This window comes from Tursiops truncatus, chromosome 5 (assembly GCF_011762595.2).
Source record: "Tursiops truncatus isolate mTurTru1 chromosome 5, mTurTru1.mat.Y, whole genome shotgun sequence".
NCBI lineage: Eukaryota > Metazoa > Chordata > Mammalia > Artiodactyla > Delphinidae > Tursiops > Tursiops truncatus.
In genome coordinates this window covers 75,613,806-75,621,259 of record NC_047038.1, presented here as the reverse complement: position 1 = coordinate 75,621,259, position 7,454 = coordinate 75,613,806, and the positions used below count along the sequence as shown (strand labels likewise).

Sequence of the window (7,454 nt, the reverse complement as noted above, 5' to 3'; positions counted from 1 at the left end):
TTTCGGAAGTTGCTAGTCTCTGATCAGTCTCCCTTCCAGAGTTCTTCTCTCGTCGTCTCTGTGAGTGGTGCCAGAGCTGATCCTGTGTACAGCTGTCCCTTGGGATCCTTGGGTGATTGGTTCCAGGACCCTCTGCAGATACCAAAATGCTTGGATGCCTAAGTCCCTCATATAAAATAGCATAGTATTTGCAAATAGTCTGTGTACTTCCTCCTGTATATTTTAAATCATTTCTAGGTTACTTATGATACCTAATACAATGTAAATGCTATAGAGGTAGTTGCAAATACAATGTAAATGCTATGTAAATAGTTGCCTGCGCATGGCAAATTCAAGTTTTGCTTTTTGGAATTTTCTGGAATTTTTTTTCAAGTATCTTTTGTTCCATGGTTGGTTGAATCTGCAGATGTGGAACCCGGGGTACAGAGGGCCAACTATATTTACCCCCATCACCTACCACCAGGGTGGGTTACTAAGCTAAAACCTCACTGGTCCTCCTGTAGCCTAAAGTAGCTGTAGCTGATCCTTTCTTTATGGCTCTTTAAAATCATCTAACTTCTTTTTTTTTTTTTTTAACCCATTTCCATCTTTTTCACAAATTGGCTTCAGCTTCTGGGGACAAATGAAAAAAAAAGTTAGTACTTTGATTGGTGGATTTAACTAGGACCACTTGTGGTTTGGGACACAAGACCACATGGGTTTGCCAAACAGAATGAATACCGCGCAAAAGCAGGTTGCTGTGCTGCTGGCAACGGAGGATTTAGGACACTAACAGCTAAGGCTCTGGGAGGCCAAGAAGATGGTTAAATAAACTAAAGTATTACAGTTAGATGATAAATACAAAAGAGAGCACATAGGCCCAGTATAAGTCCTCACATTTCTAGCTCATTTCATCTTAGGTTTTTGCTCAGAACTTCATAAACTATAAAATCCAGGTTTTTCAGGGCAAAAGTGCCAACCCATTTGGACAGAATTCAACTTTTGTTCCAAAGTGGAACAAATGATTCTCTGCCCACAGCTGAATCACAGCAACCTAATCCAAAATGAGAAAAACACTGCAAAGCATAAAATATTCCCTCTTTAAATTATGGAACATTCTGGGTCACCCACAGAAAGGAAAATAGTGGTGAATTAGGAGAAACTAAGAGGCCGTCTTGACTTGGAGGAGGAGTCTGTCCTTGAGGACAAGCGGCTTTCTTTGCTGATTACTGTTAATGGAAAGAAGATAGGGTGTGAGAGTGGTCACTTCTTGAGGGAACCCAACTTGCTGAGGAGTCATGATGCTCTAGGCTGGCGGTTCTCAAACTTGGCCGCACGATGGAATTTCATGCGGCACCCTAAAAACCACTGAGGCCTGGATTCTACCCTAGAGATTATGATTTAACTGGTCTGGGGTGTGGCCTGGACATCAAAAATTTTAAAAGCTCCCACGTGATTTTAATGTGCCACTGAGGTTGAAAACCACTGACCTGGGTTCTAGAACCCAGACACAGCAGGGTACTTAGCAGGCTACCAAACATTCAGTAAATATTTGTTACCATTGGTCATAGTAACTTAAAAAAGAATTCTTATTGAGATAAAATTCACATAACATAAAATTCATCATTTTAAGTGTAGAGTTCAGTGGATTTTAGTGTATTCTCAGAGTTGTGTGACCAGCACCACTATATAATTTCAGAACATTTCCACCACTTCAAAAAGAGACTACCTATTAGCAGGCAGTCCCTATTCCCCCTTCCTCCAAGCCCCTGGCAAACATTAATCTGTTTTCTGTCTTTACAGATTTTCCTATTCTGGACATTTCATATAAATGGAATCATACACTACGTGGCCTTTGGTGTCAGGCCTTTTTCAGTTAGCATAATGTTTTCAAGGTTCATTCATGTTGTAGCATGTATCAGTGCTTCATTTCTTTTTATGGCTGAGTAACATTCCACGGATATACTACATTTTGTTTTTACGTTCATTAGTTGATGGCCATTTGCATTATTTCCACTTCTTGGCTATTAGGAATAATGCTGCTATGATCATTCATGTACAAGGTTTTTTTGTGAATGTATATTTTCATGTCTCGTGGGTGTATACCTATGTAGGAGTGGCATTGCTGGGTCATGTGGTAATTCTATATTTAACTTTTGGAGGAACTGCCAAACTGCTGCCACAGTGGCTGCACCATTTTATACCTCAGTGTGTGAGGATTCCAGTTTTTCCATATTGTTGTCAACATCTGTTATTCTTCATTTAAAAAAAATATAGAACATGGATGGACCTAGAGATTGTCATACTGAGTGAAAGAACTCAGGCAGAGAAAGACAAATATATGATATCGTTTATATGTGGAATGTAAAAACTGGTACAAATGAACTTATTTACAAAACAGAAATAGAGTCACAGATGTAGAAAACAAACATGGTTACCAGGTTTACTCGTATGTAATAGATTACTCGTATGATGTAAATACGAGTAATCTACATCATACGATTACTCGTATGATGTAAATAGATTACTCGTATGTAGTAATCTATAGTAAATAGATTACTCGTATGATGACTTTCTGCAAAGGCAAAATGAGGAAAAAGGATAAACTAAACTAAAGCTTGGCCGTGAGGCACTCTCGCCTCTAAAGTAAGGCAGCTGGAATTCAGGTGCTTAACCAAACAGTATTCACTGAGCCATCACAGCACAAGTTGTTTTATTTACTAAAGGGACTTCCAATTAAATATATATAATTTATATTTAATATAACATACATTATATGTTATCTATTAATATATTAAATGCAAAGTAATATATTTATCAATAAAATACATGTTCATATTAATGCATTATATATTAATAGAATACGTTAAATTTAATATAATATATATATATATTGTATTAATATATGCTATGTAATGGAAATAATATAATAAAATACAAATAACTAATTTTAGATCAGTAGCACCTGTATCTCCAAAACATTCATTCAGAACACCTGAACCAGTTTGTCTCTTCCCGTCTTTCTCTTTCCCACAACTGTTTGCCATACCTTCAAATTGGTGTGAGGTTACAGAATACAAGTAGTTATAGTATCTGTCTAAGCAAAACAAGTTTAGGCAAATGACTTCGTTAACCAAGTAATATGCAATATACATAAAGTGACCATACGACTCACTCCCAGGACGGTTTTGATTTCAAACCTCCTTTCTTACATGTCCTGTATGGGGTTCAGAGAACAGTTTGCCGCACATATACCACAAGGTCAAACAGCAACCATTTAAAATCTTTTGCAGGTTTAGATAATTCGGCTGCATTTCAACTAAGTTATTCCATTTGCACCAAGAGTTGGGAGCTGTGAGGGTTAATGGACCAAGAATTCGAGTTTCTGTAATTAATAAATCAATCACAGACCATCTTCAAAGCCCAGAAGGTTTCAAAACAATAGCAGCAACCTAAGAGGTCCTGTTTATGAGTTTCGCTGAGTCTAAACAAGGATAATAAGCAGGGAACTTGCCTTACGCAGTCTGGGGAAAAGCCACAGCAGGATCAGGTCTAACACAAATCCCAGACAGACGGGTTGTTTTGCTCCAAGGAGCTGAGCAGCTGGCCAGAGGGAAGAGAAGGCCTTTGATATCCCCATCCTGGCCAACGCGGTCATTCCTTTCATCTTCTCTCATCAGGAACCCACTTTGTTGTCCAGTCCTGGTACAAAATACTTATTCCACAAAAGCACATGAGAGTCTGGTCTGACGATAAGAAGGGGTCTTTCCCTTTGCTTTCTACTTCTTTGCACGTTGCACTCCTTGATACTTGCGGAGCACGGAGAACAATTAGAAAAGCAAAGACAAAGAATTAGAATCACCTGAGTCAATTAGTAAAATTAATTTATCTTTTTCAGAGCCTGAGACTTATTTGGGGATATTAAAAGGCTTGGGGAGGTAGACCCAAATTCCACAAACATGGACTAAATGCAGCTCATTTCAGCACAGCACACATTGCAGGAGTGGCCCTGAGGTGGCAGACACAGGGCTGGGCGCTGGGGTGCAGGGGTGAATGAGGCCCGGACCCACCCTCACTAGATCTGCTGCTCAGCACCCAGCCTGAGTGTTTCATACAAATAGCGAGTCATTATGTTGCACACCTGAAACTAATATAATGTTAGCTATCAATTACATCTCAATAAAAAATTCTTAAATTGATACAGCTGAAAAAAAAGTTAATGGCCTTGACAAGGTTCAGGGCTGTGAGGGGCGGGGGGCGTGGAGAACCCCATCAGCCCTGGGCAGTGGAAGCAGGCGAGGAGAAGTGCTTGGAGCAAAGAAGAGCTTATTCCCCCTTCTCCATCAGCGTGGTGCCCTCCCAGTGGTGAGCCACCCAGGGCCCTGGGACTCCAGCCCACACAATGGAAACCCGGGGGGAGCTAAATACCACAGCTGCAGGCTCCCTGCAGAGTTGAGGGGAGAATGAATAAAATGCTCATCGGACAACTCACAAAAAAGAAAGTTGATGGGCTCACACACCCCCTTACCACAGATGCAGGGCCTACCCATCTTGGGCAAAATTACAAACCTTTGGGTTGGTTTCTGAGACCCTTTCATATTCCATGTCTCACCCCAGTCTGCCATGGGAGGCTGTGGTCTTCTCCTTTCCCCCTCCCACCTTGTTTCATCAAAACTTACCTGTCCTGTGTCTCATTCCTTCAGGGTTTGCTCTTTACTGAGTAACCAAGGTCATCTAAGAGCATCACCAAAGAGCACGTTTACATTTTAAGACAGGCCTTCAGTGCTTCAGCCTAGAGGAGTATCTGATGTGAGGATTCTGGAGAAGCACTGTGGCATTTTGGGGTAGGAGACTCAATGTATGAAGGTTTCTACCCCTTCCCTCCCCCTGCCATAGTAATATGGTTATAACATTCACCATCCTCTTAATAATTTGGACCAAACCTTTTCTATTTGATGAAAAACAGTTTTAGGGCTTCCCTGGTGGCACAGTGGTTGAGAGTCCGCCTGCCGATGCAGGGGACACGGGTTCGTGCCCCAGTCCAGGAAGATCCCACATGCCGCGGAGTGGCTGGGCCCATTAGCCATGGCCGCTGAGCCTGCGCGTCCGGAGCCTGTGTTCCGCAACCGGAGAGGCCACAACAGTGAGAGTCCCACGTACCGCAAAAAAAAAAAAAAAAAAAACAGTTTTAAAATTTCACCTGTTCTGGTGAACTGTGTTCAGAGGTATCCAATGTCTCCAAAGGTGGCCCAAAATGTAATAGCTGGCAATGACTAGGAACGGAAGTCTCACGATGTAGCGGCGGGGATGTGACCAACACGACCCCACAGGAGCGCTCCAGAGCTGTCCTCAAAGCTGGTCAAGGCTAAAGGAAGAACAACCAGAGATTGTCAAGGGCACACCTTTTCACTCCACAAATGCTAGGGAGGACATGAGAAAACAACTCATGCTATCAGACAGTCTAAAATATACTAAGGGAGATAAGGCCTCCATACAAATAAAATACATGGCCAAATAATACTCTGAAATATGGGTTTCTTCCTTTTTCTCTGTAGGGTTCCTTTCCCTTCCTTCCATCCCAGCAGGCTCTGGCCTCATTGCCTTAAGGAAGGGATGTACAAGGGAGAAAACATATAGTTTGAAAGTATATGCTTCTTGTTCCAAAAACTTAAGCCCTTAGGGAATCCTAGGGGTGGGGTGTTGTGGAGAAGATTAAAGAAAGAGAACCCGTGTCATCCCCACACTGGAAAGTGTTTTTAACAGGTGGGAGTCTAGAGGGAAAAATGAGAGGTCGTGGATTCCAGGAGCAGAAAAGACCTGTGCCTGGCTTTGCAGCACAGTCACTACTAGTCACTACTAAGGGAAACAATCCCAGAGAGAAAATGGCTGTGTCGAGGCAGATAGGATCAAAGGCAGCCCTGCCAAAGACTCCCACGTGCCACTCACAGAGGAAAGCAGCAGAAAGCGGGAGGACCTGCAGGGAACATGTGGAGAGGGATGACATGTCTAAGCAGTAACCTGCATGGACCATGGCCCAGAGGATCTTCCCCCCCGCTCCCCACCACTCAACATCTTGGCACTCAGAGGCTCCTGGAACCCCGGAAAGACGGGAGGCTGTTTTTCCACCAGCTAGGCGGAATAAAGCTTGAGGTCAGAAAGCAAGCTGAGTTGGAGAGAATAAAGCCATGTTTTTTTCATAGACCTGAGTTTACACCCATGATTCAAGGCAGAGAAGGTGGTGAGTGGCCAGAGGAGAAAGGATGCAAGTGGCTCCAGGGCTGGAGGAGACTGGGATCTGATTGTGAGGGCGAGTTTGAATTCTCTAGGATTACGGAGCTTCCACTGCGAGAGGGGCTTACTGACCTGGTTCACCGCCTGAGCGAAAGCTGTGTGTTCTGATGAAGTTAAATGTGTGATTGCTGATCAACAAGATACTAACAATAAAGCATATATGTTTGTTGATGTGGTGAATCCTGTAGTGAGAATTTCTAAGATACAGGGTTTACTTCCTAAATAAATGGAAGAAGATTTGGAACTTTTCCTATAAAGGGTGAAATGTATTCCTCTGAGTAGACTGACTTAAGGTTCATGATAGTCAACCAAATGGGAAAGCTTATTTTGGCAACGGGTGCCAGACATTCTATTGCTCTCATTTCGTGCTTAATCCTTACACCCTTGCAAAATAAACAGTGCACCTTTAAGCAAAGTAAATAAAGAACCGAAAGCATGTTTTAGCCTGATTTGTGTTGGATGATTCAAGAATCAGCAATCTCTTTGTCCACCAATTTAGCTTTTTTTTAATTAACAGACTTTATTAATTGGGGGGCAGTTTTACGTTTTCAGACAAATTGAGTGGAAAGTACAGAGTTCCCACATACTTCCTCACCCCTACTCCCCACCCCCCAATTTCTCCTGCTACTAATATCTTGTATTAGTGTGGTACAATGGTTATAATTGATGAGCCAATACTGATAATTATTATTAACTAAAGTCCATGGTTTAAATTAGGGTTCACTCCTTGTGTTGTATAGTCTATAGGTTTGACAAATGTATAATGATATACATCACCATTACAATATCATGCAGAATAGTTTCATTCCCCTAAAAATCCCCTGTGCTCCATCAATTTATCCTTCCTCCCTTCCCCTCCCGAAGCTGGTGACCACTCCAATTTGCTTTTATCATTAACACAAACAACTCTGGAGAAAATGAGGACCCAATGAATATAAGTCCTATTTACATAGGTTTAAATTAAGTCCCCATCTTTATCAGTAGACAAGCTTGTATTTTGTCCATAGCTAAAATAACTGTACTATTTTGAATTCTATCAATAATTGTTTTCAATCAACATTTCATAGATCTATTTCTATGTGAACTATTTCAATGTGAACTATTTCACAAATCTATTTCTATGTGAACTCAAGCAGAGTTCACATACTTATCATCTCTGATCTTGTCATAATTTTAAGGATGAA

The 7,454-nt window shown here is 41.6% G+C and overlaps 1 protein-coding gene across 1 annotated transcript in view; it reads right to left on the bottom strand.

Annotated features, from left to right (window-relative positions):
- Positions 1–1,949: 1,949 nt before the first annotated feature.
- The window catches only part of SPMAP2L (sperm microtubule associated protein 2 like), a 78,993-nt gene continuing 73,488 nt past the window's right edge, over positions 1,950–7,454 (bottom strand). Inside the window, exons 14-15 of the mRNA XM_073805298.1 lie at positions 5,180–5,344; positions 1,950–5,092 (exon numbers count right to left, since the gene is read on the bottom strand). The gene's annotated coding sequence lies outside the window, so the exon portion shown is untranslated. The remainder of the gene's footprint in view (positions 5,093–5,179; positions 5,345–7,454) is intronic.